Genomic DNA, 24,488 nt, shown 5'->3' on the forward strand with positions numbered 1-24,488 from the left:
AGGGTTTAGGAAATTGCTATGCTTCAGATGTTTCTGTGCTACAGTTCCCATCGGCCTTGCTGGCAGGATCTGATGGGCGTTGGAACTCAACAATGCTGAAGTGTTCCAAGATCTGTTTTCCACTATGGAGAAGTCAATGACCTGTGAACCCACCAGACCAGGCATAGGCAAACTCGGCCCTCCAGATGTTTTGGGACTACAACTCCCATCATCCCTGACCACTGGTCCTGTTAGCTAGGGATGATGGGAGTTGTAGTCCCAAAACATCTGGAGGGCAGAGTTTGCCTATCTATGCCTGCACCAGACTAACCTCAGACAAAAGTGGGACATGGAGCAAAGTTATCTTTAGCTAGAAGTTTAGAATTTCACCAAATGGCCAATGTTGGGCCAATGTCACAAGTTCTGACACGGCACCAGCAAATTGAGTTGCACAATAATGTCACAGTGGCAATGCATTTGATGCAGTAGGCTAGTCACAGAATTGTGGTGTAGTGGTTAAGAGCGGTAGACTCGTAATCTGGTAAACCGGGTTCGCGTCTCCGCTCCTCTGCATGCAGCTGCTGGGTGACCTTGGGCTAGTCACACTTCTTTGAAGTCTCTCAGCCCCACTCACCTCACAGAGTGTTTGTTGTGGAGGAGGAAGGGAAAGGAGAATGTTAGCTGCTTCGGGTAGTGATAAAGCGGGATATCAAATCCAAACTCTTCTAGATTTGTAGAGTTGGAAGGGATCTAGGGAGTCATCTACTCCAACCCCCTACAATGCAGGGATCTCAGCTAAAGCATCCATGACAGATGGCCATCCAACCTTTGCTTAAAAACCTCCAAGGAAGGAGAGCCCACAGCCTTCCAAGGGAGTTGTGTGACTGGAGTGGTATGTGAGCTGCTTTCTGGGGACTGGATCACTCCAATAATGTCTGCAAAAGCGAACCACCTCAGTTCAGTGAATTATGTTGTTTCTGTGTTAATGCTATTTTCTGATCCAAGGGGGGAAAATGACATGGATTTGACATAGATTGGATGGGAAAGTCAAAACTGGGAGAACTGAATGAGAAACATTACATTTATTCATTTTCTTCTTTTTAAAAAAGTAATGCTTCACTAATACTAAACTATTTGCTTCTATTCCTTTGTTTTGTACTTTCACTAGAAGCTAAATGAGTGCAGCACAGTTAATTACTGTATTTGCTGATTACAGCTTCCTCGTTTCACCCTGTGTCTTTTTATTCAAATCAGTGCTTAAAAACACTGACAGCAAAAAGGAAATGGGCCATAAATCATTGTTACTGTCTCAAATAAAATTCTTTATTGCATGATGGTTGTTTCGTGAATACCAACAGGCATCCAAGGTTATCGTAAAGCATAATTATTCCACATATCTAAGGAAAGATAAGAGCTCAAAAGTGCACTGAAGTATGCACCAAAGCAGTATTTTAAGTGGTCATTTGAAGACATGTTAAATGAACTGTGTTCCGACACCAGTTATAAAGCAGTATTTTATTTATTTTTTAGTGCTTGGCCTATTAGTTAAGTAACACAATTAGTGTTTCCATGCGCCATATGAGAGACCCATCCTAGAAAATTCTCTAGCAACACATTTACACTCAGTGGCAGTCTTGCCCCTTCCGACATTAACCTTTGTCTTGTTAGCAGTTTATGAGTTCACCTTCTAAGTTTGACGGTGGTGGATGGGGAGCTAAATGTGGAATCTTCAATTTCTCTTTAGAAGAGATATTTGAAAAGAATAAAAAAAAATAAGGGCGAAATTAATGACACAGCTCTGAATAGCAAATTATGCACTCTCTCTTTTTGCACTCCCCACGCTTTCCTCAGACTGTACCACTGGAAATCATAGGTTGTGGACCTCTGATTTAGAATACATTTGAAAGTTTAGGACCTTTGGATATGGTATCTATCTACTTGTCAGTTTTTTTTGCTTTCAAAGTGAGACTATTCAAATAGAAGCCTGCCCCACACTTCAGTCTGAAGTGCTACAACCCCAAGAGTACCACATCTGATGTTTTCTCTGCATGTTCACATAAATTCTCAGTCTTTAGTAGATGCCTACTTTGTCTTTTGCTAGAACCCCAAGATCTAAAAACTAGAGGAAGGTACAAAAGACATACAGTTAAAATTAGAGACCAGGGTACCTTTGAATACAGAATTAATTGTAGCAGAACTGATCTCACTCTCAGTCTGCTTCTGCTTACCTCAGCACATCATTTTAGAAGCCTAATTTAGGTCGGAAAAGCCATTTTGTTGTTAGCATCACTGAACAACTGGGAGTTGGAAACTTTCCCCAGTCTCTTCCAAGAGATCTACCAGTAGATCCCAACTTACCTTCTGCCTACCAGTGTTCTGGAGAAAAACAATGAGAGGAAGTGCAATTCTTCTTACTAGCTTCTGATGTAAAACTAAGGGAATGTTTGTCTTGGGCACAACAGCAGCCGTGAAGGCTGCTCTTTCCAGCTGCTCGCAGTCAGTTTGCTTCCCATCACAGAGAATGGAGATCCCAGTTCGCATATTCTGGCTCTAAAGATCCATATATTATTTTGTATATCTCTTAGTTCTCACCTGCAACTGAAACAAAGGAAGCTTCCGGACCATAGCTGTCAACTTTTCCCTTTTCTTGCGAGGAATCCTATTCGGAATAAGGGAATTTCCCTTAAAAAAGGGGAAATGTTGACAGCTATGCTCCGGACAACCTGCTTAAACTGAACAATGCATCCAGATTTGCTTGAGGGAGGATCATACAACTTTGGCTATTTAATGAGCCTTCATCCTGATTGGCTTGTGGGGAGGTTGGACAACATTGCATTAAGGTGAGAGCCAGTATGGTGTAATGGTTAGAGTGTTGGACTGGGACCTGGGAGACCAGGGTTCGAATCCCCACTCAGCCATGGAACTCACAAGGTGACCGTGGGCCAGTCACTATATTTTAGTCTGACCTACCTCACAGGGTTGTACAACCCGAGTTTGCCAATATGGGACTGAATCCCACCACAAAAGAGTGACTGTCTGGAAGTGCCCAGAGCCTAACTATGACACGTGCTGTTACTCATATCCATTCCTTGTTACCCTTGTCTCCCCCTCCTTCTGTCGTTTGTTGTCTCCTCAACTTTTAAAAATTATATTGCAAGCTTTTGGTAAGCAGGGACCTACTTCTATTTTATTTTGCTTATATTAAATCTGTAACGGCTCATCTCCTACACCAGTGGTGCATATAAATAATATTTTCCTAATTATTAATATTATTTTAACCTCCTATAGTCCTTTAATCCAAATTTCATGACTTAAAACAGAATCCCTTGTTCTGCTGTTAAATCTGCCCTGAGCATGATGTCTACAGTGGAGGGGTGAATTATAAAATCATCTGAAATAAATGTATCCAACTGTCTCTTTATTTAAGTTTGGCTGCAATGCAGTACTTCTCACCCCCCCCTTCTTTTTGTTAGGGGAGAGAATAAAACTTTACAGGCTAAATATTATGGGCTGAAAATGAATTGCAAATTTGTACTAGCTGAAACCATCCCCCATAATGAAAATTATAGTTTTCACCAGGGTTCCTAAGTTAGAAAAATAAACACATTGAACAGAAAAAGGTGTATTGACTTTAAGAACTCTGCTGAGACTATTCTGGTTGGTTTGGTTTGGTTTTTTTGTTTTAATGTGTTGTTTCCACCCACACACTCAAGGGCAGGACCAACATTTTTTGTCCTAAGAAGGAGGAGAGGGTCTTCAAATCAATTAGCTACTCACCAGGCCACCCTCTCCACAGACTGTTCAAGCTGTGCAAAATGCTTTCCTTCACCACAAACATCAATAGTATCACAAACGATAGATATTCCAACTTGGCTCAGCTGCTTACATGCAGAAGTGCATGCCAAAGAATGTTTCTCACACCATATCAATGCCACCGATGGTGTCTTATAGTTTCTTGTAACAGAAATGGATGATGTCAACCCTGCCCTTGCCCAGTAAAAATTATATTTCACCAAATGTAGCACACACACACACAAAATTTAACTTACAGTCAATCATGTCATATGATGAAACTGCATGAAAGGCAGGGGAACTTTGTGTACATGCCTTGGAATCCAACATCTTCTCCTGCCTTCTGCTGGGGCTGTAATGGCATCGAATCACAATATCCCTGGAATTGACTAAGCTCTGATGATAAACTGCAGCACCATATATGAGGTCTACCCTCATCAATATAGCATATCGGATTAGTTCTGGATGCTTGAAGACAAGTGAAACAGGAATGACCCCAAACAGAAAGGATGCCACCGCAATGCTAAGGGAAACACTGGAGACTTACTGTCATTGTAGATGACAATGAGCAAGATGGACAAATTGTCTGAAATGAAACAACACAGCCTTCTAGGCAGACTTCTAGGAGGAACATAGGAGTCTACCTTATACTGCGTCTAGAACATCAAGCTCAGTATTTTCTATGGTCTGGCAGTGACTCTCCAAGTTTTCAGGCAGGGGATATTCTAGCCCTGTTTCACTTACCCTCAAGAGTCCAGAACGAATCTGATATGCTAGATTGATTACAGTAGACTTGATACATGGATACAGCAGAGCTTAGTCAGCTTCAGGAATACTATACAGTGGTACCTTGGGTTACAGACGCTTCAGGTTACAAACTCCGCTAACCCAGAAATAGTACCTTGGGTTAAGAACTTTGCTTCAGGATGAGAACAGAAATCGCGCAGCGGCGGCGCTGTGGCAGTGGGAGCCCCCGTTAGCTAAAGTGGTACCTCAGGTTAAGAACAGTTTCAGGTTAAGAACGGACCTCCAGAATGAATTAAGTTCTTAACCCGAGGTACTACTGTATTGCAATTGCTTGCTCTGTCCCACATCCATCACATACCTGTCACCCAGCTCCTTCAGCCTCCATGTTTTGGAGGGGTGACTGCTGCAGTGGGTAACCTGCTGTCTGCTCATGGAAGGTTGAAATGGCAGAACAGTGATTCATACAGAGAAGTAATGGGCAGTTTCCTCTGTGGGTGGGCACTTTGAATTTATCTCAAGGACCCTCATTACTTAGTGAAATTTTTTGCTTGTGGCCTGGGACACACTAGTTGGGAATGAGCTGCTGCAGGATCATTTTAAAGATAAAATGAAAAGATGCATGAAAGAGGGGAGAGTGAGGACTCACGTGCACCCCCATTAATCTGAAACCAGGAATGATGCAGCCCTGACTCATAGAATAGGATACGGAAGCAGAAATAAACCCAAACATGTTGTATGAGCTATTAAATGAGTATGAGTCTGATTTCTGACCTATTTTTGAAGGTAGCAGTCACTTAAGAGGCAAAAACAACAGAAGGGGAAACATTGCAGCTGCCTCGTGCACCTGCAAGTCTGCTGCTGGCATCGTGCAATGCAAAATTCTTTTTTAGACCAGAAATTCAGGTTACCTGCTAAATAATGTCCCCCCCCCCCCGCTCATTAATTAGCACAGTGGTTTACAGGAACATGTTTTCTAATTTGAAGTTTCTGGAGGTAGGAAAAACCTCTTGATCCTCACAAAAGATTACATACGGTACCTTGCTTAACTTCATCACTAATGCAGCCTACTTTGAGAACTGCAAGGGAAGAATTCTATTCCAGTGGTTGGGAGAAGGAGAAGAGAGCTTTCATAACACTGTAAAGGTTGATAAACACAAGTCACTAGAGCTAGTGAAACATAATGGGTAAGAGAAAAAGCTGTCAACCAGAAAGTCGATGGCTCATGTCTCTGTGACGTTAACATATGAGAGTGCTGGAGGTGAAATAGTTAAACAGGGTACCCAATCAGAACCCAGGGGGTGAACTCAGAGGGACTATAAAACCAGCTCTGGGAGGGGCAAAGGGGGAGTTGGGTGGTTGGTTGGAGTGGGAGTGAACCGGGATAGTGTCTGTGGGGAGGTTGAGTTAGTGTAGCGAAATAAGCTGAGTCAGGAACAGTTAGGAACTAGGTAGACAAGTAAATATCTGAGAGGTGGTTTAGTGAGTGAGAGCAGGTAGTGGAAGTTATAGGTCTGGATAGGCACCCATGATTGTAATGGACCGATACCGTTTATGAAACCACACGCTTGTTAAATTGCAATAAATAAACAGAAGTTTATGTTCCAATTTAACCCTGACTGGACTCAGTATTGTCCCAGATAGGGCCTGGGTGGTGGCAGCGAGAAATAAAGTGGTGGCACAGGGATCAATAGACGGTGAAACGTCCGGGGACCCTGTGTGATCGCCAGTCTCATTTAACTAATTCACGAGATGGGCACAGGAAGCCACCATCTCTTGGCTTCAGCCATCTCCCATCTGCAATGGGAAGAGAGTCTGAACACCGAACTGATCTCAACTTTTTAAAAATGCTGGGTCAAAATGTGGAGTATTGTAATCGACTTAACAGCTAGAACAGGAAACGATTTCCATGCCATAAAAATGCTAGGCACAATCAAGTAATATTATGTACATGGTTTCTCTTTTCTGTCTAAAAGGATTGGTCTCTTTTGAACGGCACAGTCTGTTCTTTCACTCGGTGGCTGATGCTCTGGGAATGAGGTGACTGAAGATCAACAGATACAATAAATATAGCATTTAAATGAACAACAGTTGAGAAATCTAACAAGGATATAGCAACTCAAAAATAGTAATGCCGAATGCCGAAGAGTCTCCCCACCCACCTTCTTTGCAATATCCTTACTTAGATGCCTGACTGCAATCCCAAAGACACACAAGTTTCAAATGAAGAACTGTTTGGAGTTTGGATGCAATAAGGAGCAGAGATGGCGCAAAAGCAATGAATGCTAAGAGGGAGATAGTTCTGAAATTTCTCAAAGCTCCAATTCAAGAGATGCTTACTGGACATCTGAGAACATGTTGGAATGCCCACACTTTGCGTATTAACAGAAGCACCACTAACTTGTTCCCAACAGCAGAAGGAAGGAAGGAAGGAAGGAAGGAAGGAAGGAAGGAAGGAAGGAAGGAAGGAAGGCTAAGGACTGCAGGCACTGACATTCAAGTATAGCTCTGGTACTAAAGAAAGGCTAATTTAACTACAGTAACTACACCACAGATGACCTGACTCAATTAGAGGGAATAAACCAATCATTTAGATTCACAATTGCCACCAAAGTTTTGATCAAATTTTGTGGTTTCTGCTTTGGGTCTAAGGAATTGGAGGGGGGGGGAATGCCAGCATATTCTCCCCAAAGTTTAAATGTGAATGTGGCGGCTTTTGTTTTAGGAGAAACATCTGAGGAAGTCTGAAAGAGAAATAAAAATGTTTTAATAAGGCTGGAGAAATTTCTGAAAAGGGTTCTTTTCTGCTTGTCAGGATGGTGAGAAGAAGGACCAATATATCGTCACTTCTCTTGCTCACTGAGAAGTAAAAATAAAAAACCAAGATAACACCATCATACTTGGGAATCAAGGGTGCCAACTTGAATAAAATATTGGGGGGAGAGAGAGAAGGGAAAGGTTAGCCCTGCCCTGCATAATTGATCACAAGACACGGTGCACACACCATTTAAATGACAATGCCCATCAACTTGGGGGGACGGACCCCTCAAACTGTTTATTGGGGGAGGGGGCGAAGGGAACTCAGCCCTTTGCAGTTGGCTCCTATGTGTTGAATAATATGACGATGCAAGAAAAGGAAGTTGGATAAAGTTTTACTGTTCTCTCCAAAAAAAAGTTGATGGTGGGGTATGGCAGCTCAGCCACTTACCTGCGAGCCTTTGCCAGCTGCAGCTGAGGACTGGGTTTTGCCTGAGGGCGATGAAAGCTACTGCTGGAGGTTCAACATCCACTCCCATCCCTCTTGGCCCTACTTAGAATTGCTCTATAAATATGCCAAACTACCACCGACTTTTGACATCGTGTGAAAGGGCTTCACTAGTTACATTTTATGCTGTGCTTGTAAGCTATTTAACTTGGCTTGTAGTTCTTTGGTCCTTTATTCTCACCCATGAATAGTCCAACATTTCACGCACAAGCCACTTTTATTGAATATGTTGCAGATCTTAACCTTTTTGTACTACGAGCACCTTCATGGAAACCAAATAAAGTAGGTTTGATACAGCCCAGACGCTATATTAGATGTCTGGGCCCCCTTGACAGTCCCATGAATCCCTTTTCGCCCTAAAGGAATGCCACCTGAGCCTCTGATATTATTCGGAGGCTCTGACAGCAGCTGCTTCGTAACTCCAGGTCATAAAGAAACATTCAGACTTCATTAAATGTGATAGCCTGCCTTAGCTTTGCCTTTGGAGTTCAGGCTCCTTCTGGAGGGCAGGGGTTGGGGAGAAATTTCCAACAGTTTCCTTTATAAACTGTAAGTTGCATCCTTGCTTGTTGATGCTTTCTGGAGGAAGTTCAACAGAGCGGCTCATAACACATCTCTGCTACAGCAGATCAAGTCCTGAGTCCAAAGAAAGCCCACTGGATACATCCAGGCACAAAACGTGCATTGCTTGCCATAACACTTTACATATTTCGAAAGAGACTACACACTCTGAAGCTTTAAAAAACAAACTGCTAATCTCTTCAGCAATATATGAACCGTAGCTCTTTGTTATGTATTCTTTGTTACATTTGCTATTGATCTGTTACCTTCGTTCCCTGTTCACCTTTGCAGAAACCTTTACAACAGTTTAAAATTGCCATAAATGTATTTAAATAGAGTGCACAATAGACCAAAAGACAAAATAATAAAAATCAGCACAAAGCTTCCTCTTAATAAACAATTTTGCTATAGAATTAATTGCAGCTTTATTTCAAAGCAATTTTCTGAAGATAAAACATTTTGCAGTGCTAGGGCAAGTAATCCCTACAAGAAAAGTCCCCATATAACACAACAAGGCCACGAAGCCCTTAATATATGCAGGGGTACCAACTGTAGAAGTTTTTACAGGCCAAAATTAGGACCCAGAAATGAACCAGCAAGCAGTGCATATGCTAAAGCATAGTTTTATACACAGCTTTCATGTTGTTTCGTTTTTCAAATATGCTTCTGTCACCTCTCGTTAGAAGATGGCCACTATGTTCTGCAGTAGAGGAAAATTACAAATGTTATTCTTGGGAAGAATATGTAAAATGTAATTGCAGTTGTTGACCCATACCTTGCTCCAGCATGAAAGGAAACTGGAAATCATTCCTCAGAGTGCCACCACGCTCTTTCATAGAAGCAAGGAATTGTTGAGTTGGAAGAGACCATTTAGTAATCTCGTCCAATTCCCTGCAGTGCAGGAATACACAGCTGTCCCATATGAGGATCAAACCTGCAACCTTGGCGTTATCAGCACCTGACACTCTAGTTCAGCATTAGCCAACGTGCTGCCCTCCAGATGCTGTTGGGCTACAACTCCCATGATCCTTGACCATTGTCTGCGGTGGCTGGTGCTAATAAAATCCAACAATATTTGTAAGGCACTATGCCACAGAGCCTAGGACTTGCCAATCAGAAGGCCAGCGGTTCGAATCCCCGCCACGGGGTGAGCTTCCGTTGCTCGGTCCCTGCTGCTGCCAACCTAGCAGTTCGAAAGCATGTCAAAGTGCAAGTAGATAAATAGGTACCGCTCCGGCGGGAAGGTAAATGGCATTTCTGTGCGCTGCTCTGGTTTACCAGAAGCGGCTTAGTCATGCTGGCCACATGACCCGGAAGCTGTACGCTGGCTCCCTCGGCCAATAAAGCGAGATGAGCACCGCAACCCCAGAGTCGGCCATGACTGAACCGAATGGTCAGGGGTCCCTTTACCTTTACCTATGCTGGGCAGTCAGCTGACTGAATCAAACTGCAGCATGTTTGTTGCAGCTGTAACTTCAAATAATCACCATCAATTAAGAGAGTGGGGATTCCGCAGGGAAGAGAAAGAACTGATTACAAGTTCTAAAAGAGTCACTCATATTGCATAAGTTCTCTGTTTCAGTGTACGTCTCCTTTGGAGTCTCTCCTGTGGGTTGGGGTTTTTTTTAAGATAACCAAGTGATTAGATAAAATAACTTGGGCAACTGGATCAGAAATATCCAATGCTTTTACAATGACAGCTCATGTTCTCATTTGCGAGTTTTAAACATGTACAGACGGAAACATGGCTGCCTTCAGAAGTGCCCTCTAGCCATCACTAAACAACCCCATTATAAGCTGATATACAGATCTCTTTAAAGTGACACACATTCTGTTATATTAATAATAGAAGAAAGCTATACAAGACTTTTAGACATTGAGTAGAAGAAGCTGTTATTCATGTTCTCAATGGCGCAACCAGACTGGATGCAGTCTTGGGGCTTATAGCAATTTTATTACAAACACCTCATGATTTTAAGATCAGGTAGATGGATCGTTCTTCACAGTGAGCTGTAGCTTGCTATGACATTAACAAGCAACGTAACTTTACTTTCATCTATCCATTCGATATACAGTATACACATCTATTTCCTGGGAGATGGAGACCCACAAAGTGCAAAGGTGTCTCCCGGTATGTTTCCAAACACAATTCCAAGTGTTGGTGCTGACCTTTAAACCCCTAAATGGCTTTGGCCCTTGGAGCTAGATCTCAGGGTCTGGGCTGAATGACGGGGGTGGAGATGCTCCTTCAGCTATACAGTGGTACATCGGGTTAACAACTTAATTTGTTATGGAGATCTGTTCTTAACCTGAAACTGTTCTTAACCTGAAGCACCACTTTAGCTAATGGGGCCTCCTGCTGCTGCTGCACCGCTGGAGCACGATTTCTGTTCTCATCCTGAAGCAAAGTTCTTAACTCGAGGTACTATTTCTGGGTTAGCAGAGTCTGTAACCTGAAGTATATGTAACCTGAAGCGTATGTAACCCAAGGTACCACTGTACAGGGCCAAAGCCGTTTAGGGCTTTAAAGGTCAGCACCAACACTGAATGCTTGAAGAAGGAGCTGAATTGAACCCGCTGGTCATGGACCTCAGCATTTGCCTGCAAAACTTACCCATCCTTCTAGTAGCTACACAATCAGCGTTAGTGAGAAAGACCCTGCAATGTTTCATGGATCCCTTTCAATCTCCTGGCCTCTGGTGGTCACTCCGTCAGTGACTCAGTTGGCCCACTGAGTCCAGGCTTTCCTTAGTATTCCCTAAAACTAATGTTACTTATTTATAATCCACTTACAAAGCTCTCTGAGTGGTGTGCATAACCTGCTACCACAATCTACTGAGCCACAAAATGCAGGAAGACCTTCCTCCTCTACACTTAATTATGTATATATATCAAAGCTAGCACATGGTATGAGACATACTGTTTCTAAAATCTACCCGCTGCAGAACACATTCATTAATTTAAGCATCTGTAAATCTATTTATCTATGGCCAACAAAATCAGAACAAGCCGTCCTTTAGTTAAGAGTAACAAACATTGGTTCTATCTATAACCCAACATCACATCACATCACACACCACCTTCTTTAACAGCTATTCAAACCACCTGCCTTTCATTTATTCCTTTTCCGTCTTCATCTCTCACTTACTCATCTCTCTCACTTATTCATCTTGCTCACTTGTTCTCTACTCATCTCCCTGCCATTTGAGCTCCCTAATTGTTCTCTGTCAGTCACTCTGACTCATAGGAGCCAATTCCTGGGGGCTGAGGTCCCTTCGTCCCCCCGCCCCCCAAAAAATTTGATGGGCATTTACATTCAAATGGTGTGCATGTGTCGTGTCTTGTGATCGATTATGCAGTGGGGCTTACCAATATTTTATTCAAGTTGGCACCTCTGCTCTGACTTCACTTTCCATTCCAGCATGCTCTCCTTCTGTCAATCATTCTACCACACATTATTCTGTAACAAGGGCCCTTGATTACATGTAACTAGGGATCCTCCACTCAGTCACCAATAAAGGGATCTCAGTCAAGCAGAAGATCTGTACACATGTAACAATCTGAGACCTCTATCTCACTAATGCTCTTTTGGCAAGTTTAGAGGAGGGAGCAGCTAGGTATACTTGCCTTGGGTCTCAGATGGCTAAGCCGGCTGAAGGGGACCCATCAGGGACTGGCTGCTTTTTTCCCCTTTCTAGTTTATAACTTTATTGTACAGTAACAAGATTCCTGCCCTGGGCCTCAGACAACCTCTGCACAAGCCTGGGTATAGGTATGGCTACTGATGTACGGCCAACAGTCTTGCTCCTATTTCCCCCACAGGCCAATTGACTGCATGGATGAAGCCCCTGTTGTTTTTATGAAAGACCTGTGGGCCACTGCAGCTCAGAAGAATCCCCAGTAACTTTCTGAGGAATACCAGGATTTCCCAGAACACATTTTGAAAATCACGGACATAGTGGCTGTACAGTCATCGAAGTTTCTATATTATTGTTTGTTTCCAGGAAATGCCTATCTGAGGATCTCAACATTTGTGGCTTGCCATGCTAAACGCAGCCAACCAGCCACTTAGGAAAGCTCAATATGGCAGCTTGGCATCTGCCTTGGTCTACAAGGGATGAGTAGGTGTGAATGGATTTTCAAGTGCCTTTCAGATTGCATGACTGCTGTGCTGTGTTTGGCCCAGGGGGATCATTCATTTTGGAAGCATGGTCTTACAAAGGCCTTGAAGACTGATTATAAACAAAAGCATCCGGGACAAAGGTGTGATAATATTTAACACATCAGGATGAAGACCCCAGATTGTGGGGACATGCAATTTAAACTTTATCCCTAAGGCATGATCCTGGTAAAAGTTTCCCTCGCCAAAGCTGCTTATGGCAAATTACCTCCTGGGATGAACAGCAGCTTTGAGGGTGGGTTTTTTTTTAATTAAAAAAATTGAGATGACTTCACAGGTGGGGCAGGTTTAAAGCTAAGGATGACCGAGCAATTCAGTCACTGCTCATTTTCCAACGTTGCAATGCAATTCCGAACAAACATATTAAAATATGCATCTAGATATTCCATATTTAAATATACATGGAAATTGGAAAACACACATTAAAATACTTTAAAACAAAATACTTGTTTTTTAAAACAAACAAACAATTAATGAGGAAATGCAATGGGCTGATTAGTAAAAAGTGTCATGGATCAGAAATAGAATCACCCACATCCAAATGAACAATCCCTCCCCACAGTGTGTTCCAGTCCTAATTAGCCCTGCACCTGTTATTTCTTTAATTAAAAAAAAAGATATGGATTGGAATGAGACCACAAGTTTCTCATTTCATCTGGTCCTTAGTCTCTCCTGTTCTCTCTCCAGGACTGGCTCCAGGTCTGAGGGAGCCCTGGGGTAAAATGCCCTCTAGGAGGACTCCTATATTGGTTGGCCATGCTTGGCTTACTGGTAGCAGTGCTCCAAATAGTGCCACCCTAAATCTAAAATGCTCTAGAGAAGGGGTGGATGCCCCATAACCAGCAGGCCAGATCCAGCCTAGGAAACCATCGGTCCCCCAATCTTGACCTCAGTGCTGTGGTTCTCTGTCTGCTCTTTGGAACTGTGGTTGAGGGCCTAATCAAAACTACCAATTTGACACCCAAGACCATTTTGGCCAAGCCATGTCATAGGGCTGACAAAGACGAGCCACCCTCGCCCCACAGTAATGTCTTATTGAGGACAGGGTGGGAAATCAAAATGGCAGCTAGACGCAGCCATACTATGTTAGTTTTTTAAAAAATATCATATTGTAAAAAACACAAATGTGGGTCCAAGGCTAATGTCAAGAGTGGGAGCTGCCAGGATGCTGGAGCCCTAGTAGTTACCCACAGATGCCAGGCACTGACACTGAGTGGATAGCTCAACAGGTTAGAGCATGGTGCTGATAACGCCCAGGTTGCAGGTTTGATCCCCATATGGGTCAGCTGCATATTGCAAGGGGTTGGACTAGAAGATCGTCAGGGTCCCTTCCAACTCCACAATTCTTTTATTCTATGATCTATGAGCAGCCAGACACTGCCAACAGGCCTGCCAACACACAGACACACAAGCTGCTGACACTTCAGAGCTGGATGTTTCTATTTGTCTTCTTCCCCTAAACCTCTCTTTGCAGACCAAATGCAAAATCGGTTGTGAAAAGGGCAGGAAAGGAGAAGGCCTTTTTCCGTGACTCCCCGTTGGAAGCATTTTGGGTATATGTCCACTTTCAGGCAGAACATCTGCTTTTATTATAGTAATGAGTTTTTGGAAGAAATTTTGTTTCAAAGACATTCAAATTCAGCTGATGCAAAGGAAATGGATTCCGCCCCATTTCAACCTTTTCCCCATCTATCCTCTTGATTCTTATTATAATGCTCGATATTTATTAGGGCAACGAAAGTCTGGTGTTTTTATATAAGCATCTATTTTTAACACACTGCTTGGTTGTGATTTATCAAATCTAGCAAAGTGATTTCAAACAATATACAGTACCATTTGTTTCTCTTGCTCAATTCTTGTTTGTACGCTCTCAGCCTCTTTTACCACGAAGCCATTATGCATGCGCCTATGGCAGCCATTTTGTGGTATGCCACACCTCCACAGCAGCCATTTTGTGATGTGCCTGGCCCCCACAGCAGCCATTTCCCGCCCCCCACTGGTGCCCATGACACTTTCCCAGAATTCCACTGGCCCAAATGGTTGGCAACCCCTGATAATATCACACAATTCGCAAAAAAACTCAGTTTAACAAAATATTTCTGAGCTAAGTGACATGATAACTTAGTTGAATAAAAACCCTGGTGCTTCAATTGTAAAGGCTCAGACCTACCAGAAAGCTGCCCTCTCTGCCCCCTCCCGAATAACCCAGCATGTATGTGGTTGATGAGGAAAATACACACTGTAGCTGCTGTGCAATCTCAAGCATATTTGCTTGCTGCTGAGAGGAAGGAAATGTGTATTTTCAAAGTCTTACATTGGCTTCTGAAACAAATTTCTGGGGCCATTTAGCCCTCTCATTTAAGCACTGAAGCTTATTCTTTTACTTTTCTATCTGTAAAGCCAAACATAAACCTAGCTGAAGATATATCAATATTATATTGTATTATATATTATTTATATAGCACGATCAATATGCATGGTGCTATGTTATGCTTCCCTGGTTGAGTGAAGTCTAGCCAACACATTAGGTAAAATCTAGTTTATATTCTGCGGAATTCACAAGGATAGTAATAGTGGCATCTACAAACCACAAGCCTGGTTCTTCCTTGTACTGATGTCACAAATACACTGACATTGTTCTGTATGTTCCATAGTCGACTTCTCACACAAAAATCAGATTATAGAGCCTAGTGCTTTCTCTAATTAAGCCTTGTTTTTGCATGCATCTTACACAAGAGTCATGAGCTCTTTATGCTTCCCTGAACCCAACAAAACCACAGTATGACTGCGACTGAAGAACACACAACACAGAAACTTTATATGAAGCAAACAGACCATTTATTAACAGCAACACATTGAGGGTTGTGAATCAACATCCGACATATAAAGAGTTCAGCATTTTACAGATGATCCTTAAAATATCTCTCATCAGAGACCACACAGGTCCATAAAGGTTAAAATCAACCATTTGAATCGGGCTCAATCTGACAAAATTCTAAGGGATTCAGAGCAGTTTACTCTGTTTTTCTTCCTTCATTTCTTCCTACAGTATAGTAGCCTGCAGACATAGGTGTTGAGAGATGCCAGCAGAAACTGAATGATAGCTTCAATTGTATAATTCATTGGCACCTCAAACAGGAACAGTACATACCACATTTTTGTTGCAGGCCTCATCCCACTGACTTGTTTTTAAGGCCACATCCAGGTTGTTTGTTTATTGTCTCGAGGAAGCCTAAGTTTATTATTGGAAAACACTGAAACTTAATGACGAGTGAGATATCACACAGGATAACAGTTAATAGATTCGCAGGTAAGCAATAATTGCATCTTACCTCCTTACTGTATTTGCGTGTTCAGACCTTTAAACCTCCCCCTTAAATAAATTCAGACAAGACTCAAATGTTGGTTTGGTTTTTGGCAGAATTTAGGCCACAACTTTATTGATTACAGCAAATGAGTGGTTGCATAGGCTCTGGTTCGACCAGCTCCCTGCACCGTTGCAGGTAGCGCTGACCCAGGGCACCAGCATAGGTCAGCCTAGGGTGAACACCTGAATAGGCGGAAAGCCGGGAACAGGCTATGTCCACCACCCAGATGTCCCCCTGGACTCAGGCACGGGCACAACCCCCTCACAGTGTTGACCAAACCATTGAGTCCCTGGATTCCTTTAATGGAATACCCTTCACATAGGGATGGCAAGAGCGTTCTCCCATCCCTATCACCTGAACCAGAGCCTATCCGCAACCTTACAAGTTGTGACGATTTGCTATGCAGCAGGCGAAACCCAAATGGCACCAGCCAAGTGGGGAAAATTACCCCTGTCCCAACGACAGACAACATACGACGACATAGCAAGGTCAAGATCACAGCCCTGAATATAGGGAGAGGTGGGCGGGTGTTCTGATGCACGCACCGAAAGAGGATGCTCTGGGTCACATGCATGGGTCTATATAGGTTCCTTAATCCGTTTAGCCTGCATCCCATTAGCCTGATTAAACCCAGCATCAAGGGACCTACCAATTGGGTGTTGTGGCTATTCAATCAAACCCGCCCACAACACAGGGTTTGATTGCCAGGTCTCAGTGCAACACATGCCCTCTTTAAGGGAGGACCCGATTTATACAATGTTTTTGAGGTGGACCTCACAAAGCAGTTTATAGGTTAAGATGGTCCTCGATGCCCCTGTGGTGGCAGTTGTGGGGCGGGGGGGGGGAGGTGCCACTATCTTATAATAATTTGAATTACTCGTTGCCAGTAGATTTTTGAACACTGGCACTAGATATACAAACTGCTGAAGAAGAAAGAAAATCTCAATCTCCAGTAGCTGGCTGGGTTTGTTCCACATTATTTTGTGAGCCTAAAGAGCAGGCACCCCCAAACTTGGCACTCCATATGTTTTGGGACTACAACTCCCATCATCCCTAGCTAACAGGACCAGTGGTCAAGAATGAGAGAATTGTAGTCCCAAAACATCTGGAGGGTCAAATACCCAGGGCCAGCCCAAGACATTTTGGCAGCTGAGGTGGACCCCCAAATTTCAGGTAAGAAGGATGAGGGAAGATCTATATCAAGAATAAAGGGGTGGGGGAGAAAGCGCGACATTGGGATCTGCTGTCCTTGTGAATCCTACCATCTGAGGTGGTCACCTCACCTTGCCTCATGGATGGGACGGCCCTACAAGCATCTAGTATTGCTTAATTTTTTAAAAAAAGTATCTTTCTAGTTTACACTTCTTGGTTTTTTATGGTACAGAAGCCCAAGCAATTTCCAACCGTCTTATGAGATTCTTATATTTAGATATCCCCTCTTTCTTCTGTGGGACTTGATTCCTCCCTTTCCAGACTAATGTCTAGCACTTCAGTATAAATATTCTTCATTAACCATGTATCAATAGATTCCTCAAATGGTGACCTTTCCCTGATACTTCCGAAATGTCTACTTAAAGAGCTTTAAATATATATATTTGCAAGTACTCAAAAAAAAGAAGAGATGATCTTGCTCCATACTGACATTTGCATAATTATATATTGCTATGAAAGATATACAGAAAGAAGGGATTTATTACATAAAAGATCCCCCCATTTAGTTAAATTATGTCATTCCAAAACTTCTAGGTTTCCTGATAACCCTGAATCAAATGCCTCTCACATATTAATGGCGAGAAATTCAGACTCAGCTTATATTTATTAAATTTTCCAAGACTTCCATTATAGTTCAGAGAAGACATACCTGCTTTCCTTAGAATGACATGCATGCTGGCACACACACATGCACACACACACACGCATGCGCACACACTCACATACCTATTTTTAAATTTATTTGAACATTTTAATATAATATGATATACAGCTAATTAAAGGACACACAAAGCCTTGTTATTCCATTGGATTCCAGTAAGCAATTGCTGAGCCCCGCCCCCATGCCTGCAGAATTAATTATTCCACTTAATTTTTTCACTAAATTGCTACAAGAAATTCTTGCAAATAATTTTTTTTGGTTTTTCAAGTGCAAAAAGCACACCATCAGTACACAGGCTTATTTTATGCATAATCTTGGAATTGAACAACTTTAATGCTAATATCTTGCCCAACTGCTGTAGCAAATTTTAGAGCTGATGCTTACATTTCCTTCTGCTCTGTAAACAGCTGCTACCATCCTAAAACACTCACCTCCAGACTTATTTTTAATAGGTGACTCATTTGCCCTTGTCAGTTTGTTTATTGAATCCTTAGCACACTTTGCAGTGTTTGCCCAATATCTGATATATATGAAAATAATAATATACATCAAAGTACCATACTTAAAAGAGCTTGAGCGTGTTCATTTTTATTTATGATCTTACTCGGTGCTGACCTACTATTGTCCTCAAAGTCATTCAAAGTTTTGGGCTGAACAAAGTTTGTATTTAAAAAAAACAAAACAATTTTAAGGTTTCTGCAAATCACAACACAAAGAACGGTGCAACCATTTAGCCCTCATCCTAACATATATATCCATGCACATTTATATATCATATTTATATATTTTGATAAACAGGATAAGGAAACCTGCCAAAATTTGCTCTTCTCCAAAAGACAATATATCAGCCGGGTATTCAAACTACAAATCCTTTTGTAAAGACATAATCTCTAGCACACCAAGGGAAAGTGGCACATGAACCCAGGATCCCAGATGTGCAATGGATGCATAGAGAGATGTGCCTTGCAACATGATACTCATGTGCAGTGGGGATCCCTGTGTGTGCTCCCTAAAAATCATGCACCTCGGGCTCTGCCCCCTGCCACCATGCTATGCCCTTGTTTAGGCAGCTGTTCCCCATCCATCCTACAGAGCAGTTGCAGCAACAGGGAGCCACAGCCTCTCCAATGGATTATGTACTCTTCCTCCGACGGGCTACGTGCACGCAGCCTGAGACTATGCCTGCATGGCAGCCACCATTGCTCTTCCCTCCTCACTCCTCTTCAGGTTCTAGGAGACAGCAGGTCAGGAGATGGTGGGAATTTGCTCAGCCCTCCACTTGCCTGATCAGCCTCTCCCTCCTCATCTGACATGACCGGTGTTCCACCCACCGTCCTTGATAGTTCTGAATGTTTCTCTGGTCCTGGTTCCTGCCTCTGGGGGGTCACTGAGCTCCATAAATTGCTGGCCCCTTCTCCCAAGTCAGTTTCCAGTCCCCTTGTATCTGACACACATACGTCCAAGCACTGCCAGTCCCAAACATCCTGCTTTCCTTAAATGCATTACATAGATGTAAAACTGGGACGTGGGTGGCGCTGTGGGTTAAACCACAGAGCCTAGGACTTGCCGATCAGAAGGTCGGTGGTTTGGATCCCTGCAACAGGGTGATCTCCCGTTGCTCGGTTCCTGCTCCTGCCAACCTAGCAGTTCAAAAGCATGTCTAAGTGCAAGTAAATAAATAGGTACCATTCCAGCGGGAAGGTAAACAGCGTTTCCGTGCGCTGCTCTGGTTCGCCAGAAGCGGCTTAGTCATGCTGGCCACATGACCCAGAAGCTGTGTGCCGGCTCCCTCGGCCAATAAAGCGAGATGAGTGCCGCAACCCCAGAGTCGGCCACGACTGGACCTAATGGTCAGCGGCCCCTTTACCTTTACCTTTAGACGTAAAACTAAGTATTTCTGCTTAATTTGTATAGGACTTGACTGTTGAGCCATGCCCTTCAACATTCCTCTGATGAAAGTAGGGACATTTTTCACCCCCCCCCAAAAAACCCTGATGCTCCTTGGTGCCCCATTCCCCCCCCCCAAGCATTTCCTATCAGAAGAAGGGACACAACATGCATGCCCTCCACCATCCTGAGAAACCCCCTTTATCCTGATTTCAGTTTATTCCTTGGTAGTTTTAGAAAAAGAAAAACACAGACCAATAAATAATTTTTAGAAAGGGGCAAGATTAGATGTGGACACACAAAGCATGAAGAAGAAGAAGAAGCAAGACTCCTTGTGCTCTGTGACCCTTCTTCCCGCCCAGGGTGGCTCTGCCCTCTGCCTGCCCCTCAGAGCCGGCACATCACATAGGGCTGGGCCTGGGTAGTGGCAGTCTCTCCTCCTCCTCACCCACTCTCCAGCAGCTGCTATGAGCTGCCCAAGGCAGGAGGCCAGCAACAGCAGCCATGGAGAGGCCACAGGATGCTTCCTCAAAGCTGTCACTGCCACCGTCCCTACTCAGGACAAGTGCCGGCTCATCCTTGGAGCTCAGTGGTGGCAGCACTTGCAGAGGAAATAGGGACATTCCAGAATCAAATCAGAAGTCAGGATGGCTTTTGAAATTCCCAGACTGTCCCTGGAAAATAGGGACACTTGGAGGGTATGTTAATCTGCATTCTGTAAAGCAGACCTCTAATGTACCTTTTCGTTTGTTTGTTTGTTGAAAAAGTGGCTGGCTTCTGCAGTCACCAGGATAAACAGGTACTAGCAGGAGTTTAACAATGGAAGTAATGTAAGCACTCCCCCCGGCTAAGGCATATGTTGTTTTTCCTCTGGGAACTACCCAGTTTACTGAGAGCAGAACATAAATATGTCTACATGGTTTGGGCAGGTATGTACGATAACTGACTTCTAACACAGATGGAACACCAACTGGATTAAATACAAATACTCATTTCTGAACAAGGAAGGCACGTCTGCATATAATTTGATGGCAAAAAACGAGGCTTCTGTTCTCTCCTGCAGGCTCTTTGCAGAATCAGGCTTGCGGCACCACCAGAGCAAAGTTAATGTCCATTCCTTTGAGGTTCTAACATATTAGGAGCAGCAATATGACTTTCCTTCAAAACCTGAGTGACCAAATTCACACCCCTCTTTTACCTGCAGACCTCCACATTCAAGAAGTCAGTTGCCTATCAGATTTGTTTACAGTGTTGCTACATTTCACTTGCTAAAAAAAAGGGCACTGCTGGGAGGAAGCAGTTCAGAGAAGCAGCTGCTTCAGACAGAGGGATTTCAATGCTTTCAGAAGAAAACGCAAAGCAGAAATTGTAACAGCAACACAGCACATAAAGTGACTAGGTACAAAATTGCAAGTCCTGACTTCAGGCATACAATCTAAGCAACCATGCTAACAAGGGAAGGGGAGCAAACAGCAACCCTTTGCAAGGAAGCTGGAGCATGCCAGAGTGAAGAGGTGAATTTTTACCAAGCGTCTAAACACGGGAACAGAAGGAGGCAGAAGGATGCCAGGAGACAAAAAAGTCCCAGTAGGAAGATGTTGTATCAAGGGCGAGAGGATCTGTCAAGGGGAAGAGAGTGAAAGATGCAATTGGGGATTGAGAGACAACACCAGAAATGGAGCATGGAGTAACAAGAAGAATAAACAGAGAAATAGCACAGAAAACATCACATGCCAATTGATCTCCAAATGAGGCATATCCTTTGTATTACACATAGGCCAAACAAGATGAGACGTTAAATGTGTTATCACAGTTAACATGTCTTATGCATGTGTATGTAAAATGGTTGCTGCACCGGGGGTCAGAGCAGAATCAGGGCCATAGGCAGAGGGAGTTAACTCTTTCCTGCTTCTGGCTATAATTCCAGCAACTGCCCCCCCCCCCCCAATGTTGCTATTTGCATTACAAGGAAAACTTCCATTAGCACCAATGCAAATAGCAACATGGCAGTAGGATTTCTGATGGAATTGTGGCTAGAAGGGGGGGAAAGGGCTAATTACCTCTCCCCATCTGCTGTGGTCCTGATCCTGCTTCATCTCCTCCTCCCAATACCCTTTTAAATTAAATGCACCCAATGTCATGTCTTGTTTGGCCACAAGGAAACCGTTGGCAACTCAACAGGCTGCATTCACCCCATCACAAACTCTCCTCCCCTCACTCTAAAATTGACACCTGCAAAGCGATGGGCTGATGGTTGATAAAACATTTTGTGTGTGTGTGTGTGTGTGTGTGTTTGCTTGCATGTGTATGGAAAAAAATGCTTTTGCATCAAACCAATCAAGTTCCTATACAAACAACAACACTGAAAAATGAGAGCAAGTGTTTGGGAAGATAGTTACGTGACAGCTAGACTGATTTGCTGCTGTGCTTACACAACTAATGTTGTGTATTAAGATAACACAAGTTCCATCATGGAGCTCATACATTCAGTGAAATCTATTAGGCGTTAAAGACTTAGCTTAGCCTTCAGATATTAGGGAACAAAAATGGATGGATTGGGGGGGGGGGAGAATATGCAATCATTGTTTTCATTCACTGCCCAAACTCCAGCAATAAATATGCACCTTCTGTTCTAATCAATGACACAATATGCATCATGATTTGTATCTTATGTATTCCCTACTTGAGCAGATTATTTCACTATTCAACAAACTTTCCCCCCAAAACGCAACCTTTTCCTCCTGTTTGCACTGTAATTCTAATAGGATATCTCTGCATCCCATTTTCTGGAAATCCTGCATTATTTATATCCAGGGAGACAGCTTTTTGCTACTTCGCTTAAGAATTTGGTGAGAGAGAACTGCAAAGGCAGCAAAACTTTATTGGTATGCTTTTGACATGAAGAAGTTTGTGAGGCTCAGCGGAGGCACAAGCCCTCCACCTTCGCTAAGTTTGCCTCAGGGGAGCCCCTAGACAGATGTACAATGTTCTCCTCTCAAGCTCTGCACGTTCAGAATTCATATTCACAAATGGTTCAGTGCTGCAAAGAAAGAAAAGCGCAGCCGAATCCCTCACAGTTCCCTAAAAATATTGCTCCCTGTGAAAACAGGGGAACCATTTCCTGCTGCTTTCTGGATGGGGCGGGGGAAATACAATTTCCTGCAATGTTCAGGAGGGGGTTGCCACTTACTTTACTGGGTCTCATCAGCTTGCAGGAAGCTCTGGAAAGAGCCTATGCTGCTTCTCAACAACCCCACTTTCTGGAGACAGAACCACTCTTAAGTCATTCCAGGGTGTGGGAAACTGTGGAAAAAGTATTGTGCCACTGGGAGCAAAATGTGGACTTTTAGTAATAACACACATGCTTAAAAACACCCACCCATCCCAGAATGCCATACCATGAAATTAACCTCCTCCTGAAAATGATGGATTTCCTGCCCCTAACGTGATCTTTTCAGGAGTGTTTTGTTTCACCTCTACGCATAATGGCCAACAATTATCATTATTTGGCAGGGGGTACAGGTTGTTTTGGTTTTTTGGCGCAGTTCAAAAAGTAACTACCTTTTTTGGTGGTGTTTTTCACTTTCCTTCACTTTTTTTGCTTATGTAGCTGTCCGTGCGCTGCTCTGGTTCGCCAGAAGCGGCTTAGTCATGCTGGCCACATGACCCGGTAGCTATACACTGGCTCCCTCGGCCAATACAGCGAGATGAGCGCCGCAACCCCAGAGTCGGTCACGACTGGACCTAATGGTCAGGGGTCCCTTTACCTTTACCTTTAGCTGTCCACATGGTCTTCAATAAATAACAACACAGTCCTATCTACGTCTACTCAGAATTAAGTCCTATTGAATTCAGTAGGGCTTACCTTTCCCAGTATGCTGGGATTCAATATTCTTTCATGGTGTGGCCGATATGCCAGCAAAGCTACAACAGTGGAAACCATGTTTGAATCACCCTCTTGCTTTAGGGCTGATGTAAGCAGTGCTATTTTTCTAGAAAAAGAGATTCCAGAACTCACCATGAACAGATCCCTTGTTCTCTTATAATGCCAATGGCACCCACCTGGGAGGTGCCAGAACTGAGTTCCAGCAAGTTCCATCGGGGGGGGGGGGAGTCCTAGATGTAGGGTTGATTCATTCATTAACTGAATGAAAAGGGAGCTTCATCAACTTGGCTGCTGCCCATGGTACTCCAGGAAGAAGCAAAAATCACCAGTGTCGAAGCAATGATTCTTCAACATCAACTTTGTTGGACTGGTCATGTTGTTTGGATGCTGGATTACGGTCTTCCAAAGTAACCACTCTATTCCTAACTCAAGAAAGAAAAGTGAAATGCTAGTGGACAACAAAAGAGGTTTAAAGACACTCTCAAGGCAAAACTAAAAAAAATGTAGTATAAACACCAACAAATGGGAAATACTGGCCTGCAAGCGCTTCATTTGGAGAACAGCCTTTACCAAAGGTGTCATGGACTTTGAAGATGCTCAAACTCAGGACAAAATGGAAAAAACATGCTAAGAGAAAGGCACATATGGCAAACCCTCACCATGATCAACTCCCACCTGGAAACCCATGTCGCCACTGTGGAAGGACGTGTGGATCCAGAATTGGCCTCCACAGTCACTTACGGACTCACTGTTAAGACCGGGTTCATGGAAGACAATCTTACTCGGGTACGAATGATCGCCAAAGAAGAAAGAAGACGACTCCTCCAGAAAGAACAATCAGCAGTAAACAATCTTGAGGTTCAGGATAAAGATTCAGTAACTTCCAGACTAAGGTCACCCAGCCTCCCCCATGGCTCATGTTTGAAGGAGCACATATTGTAAAACCTCCACTC

At 43.3% G+C, this 24,488-nt stretch overlaps 1 protein-coding gene across 2 annotated transcripts in view; it reads right to left on the reverse strand.

Moving 5' to 3' along the window:
- LINGO2 (leucine rich repeat and Ig domain containing 2) overlaps nucleotides 1–24,488 on the reverse strand; it is a 555,875-nt gene that overhangs the window by 250,715 nt on the left and 280,672 nt on the right. Inside the window, exon 1 of one of the 2 annotated variants that reach the window (XM_028712489.2) lies at nucleotides 14,355–14,486. The exons of the other annotated variant lie outside the window; for it this stretch is intronic. The gene's annotated coding sequence lies outside the window, so the exon portion shown is untranslated. Of the gene's footprint in view, nucleotides 1–14,354; nucleotides 14,487–24,488 lie in introns of those variants that run through there. 2 annotated transcript variants of the gene reach the window in all.

Source organism: Podarcis muralis, chromosome 17 (assembly GCF_964188315.1).
Source record: "Podarcis muralis chromosome 17, rPodMur119.hap1.1, whole genome shotgun sequence".
Classification (NCBI taxonomy): domain Eukaryota; kingdom Metazoa; phylum Chordata; class Lepidosauria; order Squamata; family Lacertidae; genus Podarcis; species Podarcis muralis.